Raw genomic sequence first — 13,788 nt, 5'->3', positions numbered from 1 at the left:
TTTTAAGACACAAGAATAAAAATTATCATATTTACCGGCAGGGGAGCTATTTAAAGAATGATATGGATTTTGCAAAAATAAAGATCTTAAAAATAGGTCACAATCTGGGTTGATAAATCCAAACTAACATTGCACCCCAGCCTAAAAATAACACACAAGAATTGAGATCACTGTTTCTATTCTCACAGGGAAATATTCTCAGCCCGGACTGCCAGGAGGACTCCATGTGCAAACATAGGGACGCTGAGCCAGGGACATTTCTCACAGTGGAAAACGCCCTCCTGGGAGAGTTCTCATTGTAAATGTTTTCATAACCTTGTGTACCAATTAGATGTTCTTGTCTGGTTGCGTCTCCTGACTGATCTGCCTACGATGAGCCTAATGGATCTGTATGGTAGACTCGCTGTCATGAATGAAAACAAAGGCAGGGTCAGTTATCCAGGGAATCGGTGGGCTGGACTAGAAATCTCCCAGAGCTAGAAAAAAAATCTTTGTATTATTCTTGGAAGCCCTTTTGCTCCCAGTGAAAAGGAAATTATAGACAACAGAGGGGTGGGGAGAATGGGGGATCTAAGGGCTGGCTGGCTTGTTTACCATATACTACATAGTTTGTGAAGTTCTATTCTTGCCTGGGGAAGTCAGGGTGCATTTTATACTCGGTGAAGCCTTCAGCATGGCAGGCCGCTTTCCAGGACAAGCCTTTGGCTTCACACTTCTCTACTTGCCTTGACCCGTCAGATTACAATGGGGTGCTGCATTGCATGATGCCCTCGGTTCCCTGTTGGGGGAAAAACGGGCTTTGTCACACCCGCCAGATCGTTAAACTCAGATTCTATTTCCTAAGGAAGGTAGTAAGCAGAAGCAGGAGTACTGGACAGTAACAGGGGCACCCTCTGGGTTTGATTTAGCGAGTCTTAACTAGACTCGCTTAATCAACCTTTGGAAGATTGATCCCGGCAGCATCGATCTTCTGTTTAGTGAAGACATGGCCTAAGGGTGGCAGAACCTGTCCCTGTACTTGTTGGCGAGTGTCTAATTCTTTCTCTGTCAGGTTGGGAGGGGCAGTTTCTTTCTGATGTATAACTGGTTTTTTAATATAGAGAATGTGCCAGCCTGTGTGGGCACTCTGTTGAGCTGGGAATTTATACCCCAATTATGAAGTGTGGAACAGTGCTTCTCAACTTCCTGGGATGCAGGACCCATGTGTAAACCTTGATGGCCTGCAACAATCCAGTAAATAGCTTCACCACAAGAAATAGCTGGATCATTAAATATGTCTTACCCAGGGCATATGAGAGACCCCATGCGTACCATACTGACAACTGCCGTTCCTGTCCCTCTGACCTGGCTGGGCTCAGCTCCCCTCTATAGGCCAAGTTTGCGTGATGTTGCAACATGACACAAGGGGTCACAGCACTGCTTCCTGATTTCGCCCAGCTGTCACTCTCCCCCAGTCATCATGATGGAGGGACACCTGGGATACCCCTGGACTGTGACTCCAGAAACCTGGTATTTCTTCCCAGCTCTGCCACCAGCCTGCTGGGTGACCTAGGGTAAGTCACCCCCCCGTGCCTCAGTTTCCCCAAAATGAGACTAATGTTACTGTCCTCCTTTGCAAGGTACTTTGCGATTGGTTGCTGAAAATTCCAGTTGGTGGGCTAGATGCTGTTGTTGTTATTATTGTGGCATAAACAGGAGCTCAGTCCAGTGACGGCAGAAATCAGCGGGCATCCTCCGGCAGAGTTCAAGAGCTTTTGGATTGGGCCCTGCAAGCAGTTCCCTTATTCTACTGCACTGAAGATTAAAATGATCTAACCTTGAAGAACGGTGAGAGCAACTTCACGGACTATCGAAGCAGGAAAATGTAGGGCAGCTCTCACTGCCCGTCTCAGAATGTAGATTAATAAACCATTCAAACAGGGCTGAGCCAATTAGCACTCAATTAGCAAACTGAATGTGGGCGGCTCCTCATACATGTTTCTCCTACACAGAATATATTTTAAAATAAAATAGTCGGTGGACGTTTTTCAAAAACAGCCACTTTCCGTGACACTGGGTTTATTTGGCTCTCAAATCTAACCAGTTAGGCCCCCATCCAGCAAAGCACTTAACTTGAAAGCATATGACTACTTCCACCAAGGACAACAGAATCACTCATTGTACCAATAACTCTATGAATGCTAACAGGAACCTATTATACCATGGAGATCCTTTGTATCATGCAGCAGTTGCCATGGCAATGTCAGTATTCTCCAACTGTCACGAGACGTTTCTAGCCGCTGTTCAGTGAAACGATTCTCATTCACGACAATGGGCGTTGGATGTGGCCCTTGAGTGATTGAGCACCAGAGGCATAGAGTCATGGAGTTTAGATCATCTACTGGTCCCCTCTGGTCTTAGTTTGACCTCCTGACTAGAAGGAGGATGTACATGTCACCTACACACCTGCTGGGTGTGGTTCAGTGTCCCATGCAGTCCCACTTACAGAGCGAGAGAACGAGTTTGCTCGAAAGCCATAGCTGAGAGCCAGCGAGCTTTTAGCTCAAGCAGCAGAGGCTCATGTACTAAGCTCCAGAGGTCCCAAGCAGATTTTGGTTCAGGCCAGACAGATAGAATGGGAGATACACACAACCCCAGATGATCAAGTATTGAAAGGACCAGTCACAACGCAGTGTAGGTGTGTTTACAACATAGGCATACAGGAATGTAACTAATATCTAGCCCCATGTAGGAGTGGTTGAACTCTTTATGGCAGGAGTGGCTTGCCCATAGAGATTTGAATGACTGTTCCATGCAGGTAACTTTGCTTAATTAACGAGCCTCTGATTGCCACAACTGATGCTCCGGACGGGGAATTATCACATGCTGCCTTGCTTTTTATTAGACGAGGGCACTACTTGACTTGCCCCGGGCATTATCGATCATTTTATCCGTTCTGAGTGTTTGCACTCGCTTTGCATTGATTTTCAGCTCTCTTTGCAAATGAGCCGGCTGACATGATCGGAAAAGGCCGGTTTTTCCTTGATACACAATAATTCCTATGACCGGGTGTGCCTGGCCTTTGCGACTCCCTACAGGAGGCTCACCGATCCTATAACACCACTCTTCCCCAGGCAGCAGCAATGTGAGAGGACAGAAGCCATGAAGGTGGTGGGCCCTCCAGAGCCCCCTACTGAAGTGTTTCTGGAGCCACCATCTTGGACACTACAGAGTCCTGGTCCTCCAACAGCTACAAGGGTGAGCAAGAGCCAATCAGAGCCCAGCAGGCTCAGATAAAAGGACCCATAGGGCTGAGGAAGACCAGGGCTGAGTGTTATGCTCTGACCACAGTTGCCTGAGGCTTATGTCCGGCTGCACGGGCACAGTTGGGTTGGCAGGGAGAGAGGTGGCTGAGAGCTTTGGCCCCACGCTAAGGCTGACGATAAAGGGGCCTGGTGGGAAGAGGCTCATGGCTGTATCAGCAACAAGTTGAATCGAGCTGTGTGTGGCTACCTTTTCGGACCACTGCTATTTCCATTAGCTGGTTATCCATTGTCAGTCACAGCCGTGGGTTGGGATAATAAGGATCATGTCGTTGTCACTGTTTGCACTGAAACCAGGATCTTTTCCAGTATCAGCTGTTCCCTCCAGACCCTTCTGCATGTCTGATATTAGTGAGGAATGCAACCTCTAGGCAAAGGTCGAAACCTTCTCTATTATCAGCCATGCAAACGGATCTGGAGGGAACGCCTGCTCCTGGAAACGGGCTAGCCTCTGGCTGCTTGCCTTGGGATGAGTGCATTTACAGCATCCTACTAAAGAGCTTTTTGGTGCATGAGCCAGCTGGATTCCATGAGTGCGACCCTTTCTTACGGTAATCCCCTTTGTCCTTATCGCAAGAGTGCAGGGTGGTACAGAGCAGGCCCAAGGCTGGAAAAGCAAGAGAACAAAGGGCATTGGCAAGGTGGTGAGGCGGTCTTGCAACTAAACTAGTCAGGTTTTCGGAGGTCTGGGCCGGGGTGTTTTCATAACATTACCAAAGGACTCCCGTGCTGCATGAGGAATCTTGCGCTAACTGCTCATCGGTCTAACAAATGAGTCGGGAAATAATCCAGGACACAGTACTTCAGCTCTGCTCCCGTCATTACCATGGCCACAGTGATCTGCAAATGACTTTTAGCATCGGGCTGGGTTGTTGTGTTGATTTTTGGTGGTGTTTCCATGCTCCTCTTTGAAGGCAAAGAGATGCACTCCAGTCGCATGCAGCTCATTTTGCAAGTGTAGCTCGCTTTACGTATGGGCCTGTGTTTGTTCAGCCTACAGTATATCCCGTTCCACCCCATCAACGTCCTTCCTGCTGTGTTCCAGTAGAGGAAGATCACAGAATTACAGAACTGGAAGGGACCTTGAGAGGTGACTCTTCTCTTCTGTAGACTATATAAGCCCAGTTCCCTCAGCCCTTCCTTACAAGTTATGTACCCCAGCTCCTTAATCATTTTGGTTGCCCTCCATTTAATTCTGTCCAATGCGTCCACATCCTTTCTGTAGTGGGGGGCTCAAAACCGGATGCAATACTCCAAATGTGGCCTCACCAGTGCCGAACAGAGGGGGAAATCACTTCCCTAGATCTTCTGGTAAGGCTCCTACCAATATGCCATTAGCTTTCTTTGCTAAAAAGGCACCCTGTTGACTCATATATATGCATTAGTGGGAGAACTTACTTTTTTGCATAATTAGAATCATCTCAGAAATCATGGTGCTTATAAATGGTTCGAGATTGATTCTCAATCTAAATTTGAGAGTGCAGGTGAAACGGTAATTCTAGGCTACTACTCAGCTGCCATTCACCTTCTTAATGTTCTAGAAGCTCTAGAACAATGACTATAAGGTCAAAAATCCTTCTTCAAAGCATGGTGCAAATGAAGAGTTTTCATTAAAAAGCCATGGTTTATCAAATGGAAGTATAATTAAAAATTGTTTTGTGAGGGGTTACCTTTGTAACAGAAAACGGTTTGCGAAACCCAAGACAAACAAAACATTCTAGTCGTTTGTAAAACTTGTATAAGGTTCAAGGAAATGGAGCTGATTTTTCTTTCCCTTGATTTGTCCTTCCCACACCCCTTTTCACTTCCTAGACCCGGGTAGGATCAGATCGAAGAATTACAATGGCATGTGTGGATACACAGAACTTGCTTCTCAGGCAGCAAGTATCTTCTGGTACAATCAAAAAAGATTTGATATATTATATAGATGTCCCATTGATTTCACTGGGACTACTTCCGTGGTTGAAAAGTCTCAGGGGGTAGCCATGTTAGACTGTAACTTTAAAAACAGTGAATAGTCCTGTGGAACCTTTGGGTATGTCTACACTATGTAGACATTCGAAATTGCAAATCAAGCCCGGGATTTAAATATCACGCGGTTGATTTGCATCTTCCCGGCCGGTCGCCATTTTTGAAATTTACAAGCCTGGACTAACTGCCCACATCTACACGCGGCAGGGACCCGGTAGTTCAAAATAAAGCCCTAGTTTTTATTTCATATTCCATTCCATATTTCATATTCCAGATGAGCTGGAGTGGAAATAAGAGAACCCAAGAGATGTACTTCTTGTGCTGTTCTATACTTTTCAATTGTAGGGCCCGTGTTAATGAGGCTAATTAAGTGGGCTGGATGTGTCCCATTCATAGCTTTTTATGTGAAAATGTGGATGTTAAAGGCAGGGAAAATTGGCTTTGTAATGCGCCAACCAGAATGTCTTTATTCAAGTGTTAGTCGTAAGGTGCGTCTATACAGCAGTGTGATTTCAGAATAACGGACATTATTCTGAAATAACAATGTGAGTGTCTACACAGCAATTCCGTTATTTTGAAATAAATTCAAAATAACAGACAGTTTAGTCCGACTTCCATAAACCTTATTCCACGAGGAATAACGCCTCTTCTGAAACAGCTATTTTGAAATAGCAGTCTCGGGATACTCCACTACTGCTATTTTGAAATAGCTCCGCCCCAGGGACATTAAAGTAATTACTCCCCAGTGCCTCGTGGGGCTCTAAATCGAGGTAGCACATCCACATTAAGGAAGACTGCCTCAGACTACTTTTGAGACTACTCTTTAGTGTAGACGTGCTATTTCAAAATAAGCTACTTCAGAATATTTCTTCTGGAATAGCTTATTTTGAAATAAGCGTGCAGTGTAGACATACCCATGGAGCCCTGTGCGGATACAAAATCTTGTATTTGCATCCACATGTGCATCCACAAAAATGAGCTGCGGATGTGGATACCCGTGGCTCTAAAAGGGATATCCACAAATTTGCAGGGTTCTAGATACAAAATTTGTATCCACATCCATATCTGCAAAAATGAGCCGTGGATATTTGCATCCATAGATCTGGATATTGATGGCTACAACGCAGATTGTGGCACGTTCTACTCAGAGGCATGAGTGTTTGCCCAGCTGAGGCCAGGAGGTTAGTGCTTCTGTGTCATCCAGCCTCCCAAGCTAGATCCGTCACATTCAGAGCTAAGTCCACTTTGCAACAAGCTTACCAGTGCGATTTAGAAGCCATTTAAAATGCTCTATTGTCTTTAGTGCTCCTTTGGGAGAGCAACAAACCCAGCAAGAACTGAGCAAGTTTGCCAAGAGAGGGCAGACTTCCTGTGTACACAAGATGGCAGCCGCTAGCAACGGACGTTTCTCCATTTTCAAGGTGTGACACACAGAAAACATGTCTGAATGAGCTACATGCCCAGTGTCTCTGGAAATGGATCCCCCACCGCAGGGGGCAAGAGGAAAGTGACACATTTCTTTCAGGGGCTTCATTATTTATTGGTGAGAGCTCATCAACAGCCCCCATAATCAGCTTTCAGCAGAACATTTCACACAGCAGGCCGGTCAGGAGCTCACACCGCATTATCGGTCAATTAATGCTTGGAGACCCTAAATCCACTAGGACAATCTAGGGCTTGGCGCTTGCATTTTCCATAGCTAGAGGCAGGAGCATGAAACTAACTAGACTTAAGTACAAACAATGACTGTGTTTTACCCACTCCTTAGCCTCCTGGTCCTTGGTATTTAAGGAGTTTAACGTTTAATTACATTTGCGGGTTTGGTACATTGGCTAGTCAATCACCGGTGAAGTAAAAGCATCTGAGGGGGGTTGAACTCATTTAAAACACTCCAAAGCAACGAGTGCCGAAGCATGTGATGCACGCTCAGTATTTTGATGAGCTATAGTACACTGTTTGGAATTGGTTATCTATTCAGCAAGCAGTGCTTAACCTTCACCTGCAGCATTCTAGCGCACCTCTAAATGTTCCTCCTACTCATTGCATTTTGATAACTAAAGACACAGGAGTATTGCTTACATAGCCGCCATAATAGTAAATTCTTCCTTACCCCCATAGGGCTCTTCTGAGGATAGATCGATTTAAAATAGTATGAGGTGCTCTGGTACACAGTAATGTGGGGCATATAAATACCCAAAATATGCCGATTTAGGCAGATGTAAAGATGTGAGCTCTATATGGTCTTTGTGGATTTCTAAGTGTTACCAACTCACCGTGTTATTTAGGGCTCAGTCCTGCAAGGAGCTGAGTGTTCTAGTTCTGCTCCGGCAAAGCACTAAAGCACGTGCTTAACTTTAAGCCCATGAGGAGGCTTGTGGACTTCAAAGCAAGTCTAGCTGGACGTGGGCTGAACTGGAAGACCGATAGATTGGGCCAGATATTCCGTTTGCATGAATATCGTTTGGATGACGTCAGTGGAGTTCCACCGATTTACACCCACTGAGACTCCACCTTTTCCTTTATTAACATTCTCTTCCGATTGTCTGTGACCAGCATTCCTGTGGATCGTTTTCCTAACAGGCTTCTGTTCCAGACGACTGGCGACATGATTTCAAAAGGTGCCTTGCAGAGTCAAATTTCCATGACCGAGGCTCAGGAACACACCCTAGCAACTGGTGTCTCCTTGTCATGATCTATTAGCTCTGCACTCTTCTATTTCACATTAAGGACCCAAACTCGACTGGGTTACCCATATAGAACTATTATGGCTGCTCCATTTTTACAGCATCTGTTAGAAGACAATTTCCCCCTGCCTCTCTGCTCCCCCATCTTAGGGAAGCAGCTGTAACTTGGCTGCAGGTACTGGTGGAAAGTGTACAGGCACTAGCATTGCTCGCAGAAATGGAAATATCAAGAAGAGTTGAGGGTGTGGTCACATCTCTGACCCCGCCTTCCTGCACATCTGTCATGGCTCCTTGCCCACTCTGGCACGATAAATGCAGAAGTGGGGGCCAGCAAGTGTACCCCAAAACCTTATCTACCAGGCTTTGGTATAAAACTTCCCCCAAAATCTTAAAACCCTAGATTTTGGGAATAAAACTTCCACTGCTGCCACCACCCAAATATTAATAACGAAATCAGGGGAAAGATCTTTTGGGAAATCTCACCCCTAAAATAAAAATCAGGGCACACAATTAACCAATGCCAGGTTAATAATAGAAAAGAGAAAGAACTTTTATTATTACCACAATATTCCTATTGCAAGCATAATGGCTAGATGGAAAGGTAACAAAATATACTCATGGAGAAACTCCATGGGCCTAGAACTTAGTTTTCTTGTTTTACAGTTTGGGTATGGGGTCTGATGTCTGTGCACTTCTTAAAAGATTTTTTGGCTTTTCTTTGTAACTAACGGATTTATCTAAACTTTACCCTACTTACAGAAAGTGAAGAATTGTTTCTTGGAGAGAGAGAGAAACAAGTTTGTCTCTCTCTGTAGCTGCAGAGAAACTCACACAGAAAGACAAAGGAGGGAAAAACCCAAATTCCTTTGTCCCAGTTTGAAAGTCCTACCTCCATTCCTATTGGCCACTCCACCTGGCAAGGTGTAGTTAACCCCTTAGTCCCCAGGCTGCTGGCTAACCCTCATAATCATGACAACATCTCATGAGAGCCCTGGATGGAGCACAGATAGTCCCAAGCCACCGGAAGCAGGCCAGTCCCTGGGAAGCAATCCTGCCTTCCATATCTGCCTTACTACTTTACAGGGGCAGCCCGTGAGTCTAGGCGAGCTAGGCTGCTGCCTAGGGTGCCGCTGCCCCGGGCACCCAATGATGACATCATAGGGCGCCGGGGTGCCCTGTGATGACGTCACGGCCATTGACGATGCGCTGCCCCACGTAGGGCGCCAGCTGCTACAGCCGGCCTCGGGCCGCTTCTGCTCCCTTACCATCGGCACCTACCCTTTATTTTATAACTACTACAGTTCTGACCTACAGCCTGAACCTCTTTAGTCCATCACCCTCTGAACCAGAGAACTTTCCAAACCATGGGAGGTCAAGATCGTCTAGCAGCATCACCAACCCTTCCACAGCTTACTGGGCTCTGAGAAGACATGTAGGGCTAAATTAGAGCTAAATCACAGCCTAGAACACTGAGAGCCAGGACTGGTGGCTGTCAACAAACTTTATGGGACTGCGGGAAACTTGGCCACACCTGTGATAAGTGGACATCCGGCTCACTAACGTCATGCCGGACCACGGATGTTTCTGGACCGGAGAGTGCCGGATTAGAGAGGTCCAATCTGTACCACTGAAAATCTAGCGTGGGTCATGGCACTTTGACCACCCTGAATGAATCTTGTCATTGAAATTTAAGAGGCGGAGATGCAGGGGGGTCTGTCAGCCCACCCCTCCTGTCCTGGACTCTAGTAGCGAGGCAGCCTGCTTTTCCATAGTGGGGGAAACTGATCGCTATGCACACTCAGGGCCAGCTTGCTGCCGATGGACATGAGGATAAATGCACAGCACCTGGTCAGACTGCAAAGCCAGGCAGGACATACTGCCTCCCATTGACAGGTGCTCCATCACTGTCACCTGTGATTAGAAACATCCCAAATCTGCAATCTGTTCCATTGGATTCACTAGTCTGTTTTCTTTAGGTCCAATCTCAGCCTTGTCGTTGTCGGTGTGAATGGTTGTTTGTTTAGTCTGATCATCATTTATTTGCTATTGTCCATGGGAAAGGCCTCTCCTGTCCCCAGTACAAGCTATTGAAATTATTTTTGCGTCGGGGCTTGGCTTTGCCATAGAAATATCATTCTCCAACCCGCTGGAAAAGATGCCAAGCGCATAAATGGGGGAGAGACGTTTATAAAAACTCAAAGCAAGGGTGCATATGGGCAAAGGAAGCTCTTGAAGCAATGCCAAGGAGGAATTTAGCTGGCACAGGGTGACTTTTAAAACTTTTTCTCTGCCATCTGGAAGATTCGATAGTAACATTATCGCTTTCATTCTGATTCATCAATGGGAAAAGGGCATTTAGGCAGGGCACATATTTCAAAGGATGAATTTTGTGGTTATTTTTAGGTAAGTTGCCATTTAACTTTTTCATCGCCTTCCTACAAAGCCACTTGCCTGCGGCTGGTTGGAAGCACATTTATTTTCCCCTCTTTTGTGGAAGGTGTCTCTGGCCTACGATTCCCCACTAAAGAGAGGCGAGAGTGAAAACTCTTCTTAGAAGCACACTTCATTATAGGCCTCTTGTGCTTCTGCCGCCACTCTGCCATTCTGTTTAGCGGCAGAAAGCCGCTGAAAAGAAACCACCCAGACTTTCATCACGTCTTTCATAAGAAGTTCTGCATTGGGCCTGGGTGGCGGATCTCTTTCTATATATTCTGTTTGCTCCTCCGGCTGGGATTCATCTTTTTCACTGCCTCACTGCTAGAAAAGTAAAATTTGGTTCAACTTTTGAACAACCAAAGTTCGCGGTGGAGAATGGTGATTCCATCGCCCTTCCACCCCCCACCCCCAAAGTTTCAGAGCCTCACTGTTCGAGGAAAATTTGCTGACCTCTGTTCTTCTCTGAACAATCCTACCATGCCATGTGCTATAGAATTGGAGGGGGGTTTTTTTAACTCTGTTCTCCTTGGAGAGGAAGGCAGGTCTCAGAGGTGTGGCAGTGGGACAGGTTCTATATGAGGAGAGATTAAAGAGACTAGGGCTTTTCAGCTTGGAAAAGAGGAGACGAAGGGGGGATAGGATAGAGGTCTATAAATCATGTGTGGTGAGGAGAAAGTGAATAAGGAAAAGTCATTTACTTGTTCCCATAATATACGAACTAGAGGCCACCAAGTTAAATTAATGGGCAGCAGGTTTAAAACAAATAAAAGGAAGTTCTTCTTCACACAGCGCACAGACAACCTGTGGAACTCCTTGCCTGAGGAGACTGTGAAGGCTAGGACTATAACAGGGTTTAAAAGAGAACTAGATAAATTCATGGAGGGTTAAGTCCATTAATGGCTCTTAGCCAGGATGGGTTGGAATGGTGTCCCTAACCTCTGTTTGTCTGGAAATGTATGACTGGAGAGGGATCATGTGATGATTTCCTGCTGTGTTCCCTCCCTCTGGGGAATCTGGCATTGGTCACTGTGAGCAGACAGACACTGGGCTAGATGGACCATTGGTCTGACCCAGTGTGGCTGTTCCTATGTTCTTCTGTTCTTGTGGTATCAGGTGGTGCACTGCCCCTCCCCCGCCCCTGTGCACTTGGGTGCCCCCTCCCTCTTCTTCCGCATGGCTGCCCTGTACCCCCCCCCTCCCATAGGCACAAGTCACCTATGCTGATTCCAGTCAGGACAGGCAGGCCACTGCAACAGTAGGCACAGCTGCTAAAACCCTCAGGAAGGAGGCTAAGGGACTGGAGATTAGATTGTACAGCAGTGTTCCCTGTAGGCCAATTGCTTGGGCAGTCAAACAGGGGAGATTCAGCTGCTGCCCAGCTAATGAGCAGAGAGCCCACAGTGCCCACAGTTTGTGTTTCTACTGGTGGTGCACATCCGCTCATGCCTCGGCGCACAGAACAAAATTTATTCTGCGCATGGATGGGAAAAAAGTCGAGGGAACATTGCTGTATACCCTCCACTGCAGCAAGCGTGTCCTTCCAAGCCCCCACTGAGGTTCACAATGTTGGGGGAACACCAATAATTAGCTCCCGACGTCTTTGCCACACTGCCCAAACTGCCGCGTCGTGTCCGGGAGCACAGCGAGACCGTCGGTGTCTGATGCTGTCGACCGTGCACTGTCCAGTGCAACCCAAACTGGCTCCAGAATAAAACCAGCCAGGGCTGGACATGCGGATTCTGGCCTGATGTTCACCATCACACATGTGGCAGGGGTTTGCAGCAGCTCCGGCAAGGCCAAGCCAATGCCCTCCCCCTGAGGTTCCTACCAGCTGCGGGGTCTCTGGCAGGAATGGATTTCAGTGTGGCGGACAGGAGAGCCCGAGCATGTCAGATAAAGTGAAGCACCTGTTAATTGACCTGGATTGGGTGGCCAATGGGCAGACAGATCATTTATCTTCCTGACATTCGCCCCCTCCTGGGCGGCACGCTGTTTCATTCTCCTCAGGCGGCGTGGGGCGGGCCTGGTCCTCAAGGCTGTCCTGAGTCGCCTGCATGCTTGCTGGTTCGGGTTGTTGGGATTAACCCTCATCCTTAGCCCTAATTCATCTCTCGCTGCGGTTCGGAGGATGAACGGGAGGGGTGACAGTGTGGAATCAGCCCTCCCTAGGCCTTGGACGGCCCAACGGAGTCAAATTTCAAGGCTGCGGAGCATTGCCTCAGAAATCACATTTGCAAGGAACGGAGACAGAAACGGGGGATGAGGAACTGTTTGGCAGTAGCTTTTATTTTTCTCAGCCCAGTTACAACTTTTCTAAGGCGACAGTATCCCGCTAGGCAAACCCCTGTGGTATATGAGTCTGCAAATGAAATCTAAATAGAAAGATGCTGATTGAAAAAGGTGAAGGGTGACTTCTTGGATGATAAAAGTACCAGACTCTACTGCCTCAGGACAGAGCATATTAATTTATAGGCAGTGGCAGACTCATAAACTTCTTTACATGGGCCATCCACTAGCCGGGCACAGACACGCACTTAGCCGTTACGTTAGTCACTGTAAGCTGATCGGGGTAGTGATTTTAATACAGGAGGGGCAATAATTTCCACAGGGGGACTGCTTAATGAATTTCGATACGTGGCCAGCTCCGCCCCTAAAGGGGGCGGAGTCTGGGGAGGAAGGGGCGGGGCTGGTGACTAGCCTCTCCCCAGAGTTGTCTGGGTCAGAGGCTTTGAAGTGAAACACAGCAAAGGGCTCGCGGATCCTGGCCCAGATGCTACCATGTTGCCTGGATTTCTGCGGCTATTTTAAGGGCTCATAGCTCCTGCCCTTGCTGGGGTACCGTCACAACTGGGAGCCCTTGAAATAGCCACAGCAAGCCAGGGAAGCCCCCAGGAAATGCAGCAGCAGCGGGGCCAGGAGCTGTGAGCCCTTTCAATAGCAGCAATTTAAAAGGCTCGTGGCTTCCACCCCTGTGGGGGTAGTGCCGCGACCAGGCGCCATGAGACATTTAAATAGGATCCTGCTGCCTGAGCCACTGCCTAGAAATTCAGTGCTATGGGCAGCAGGATATACATAGACGCTGTGTCTACACTGGCCACTTATTCCGGAAAATCAGCCACTTTTCCGGAATAACTTGCCAGCTGTCTACACTGGCCCCTTGAATTTCTGGAAAAGCACTGACGATCTACTGTAAGAAATCAGCCGCTTTTCCGGAATAACTTGCCAGCTGTCTACACTGGCCCCTTGAATTTCCGGAAAAGCACTGACGATCTACTGTAAGAAATCAGCCGCTTTTCCAGAAATACTATGCTGCTCCCGTTCGGGCAAAAGTCCTTTTTCTGGAAAACTGTTCTGGAAAAGGGCCAGTGGAGACAGCACAGTAGTGTTTTCCGCAA

This window comes from Pelodiscus sinensis, chromosome 7 (assembly GCF_052426305.1).
Source record: "Pelodiscus sinensis isolate ZL-2025 chromosome 7, ASM5242630v1, whole genome shotgun sequence".
NCBI lineage: Eukaryota > Metazoa > Chordata > Testudines > Trionychidae > Pelodiscus > Pelodiscus sinensis.
Note: the sequence above shows the minus strand (reverse complement) of the source record.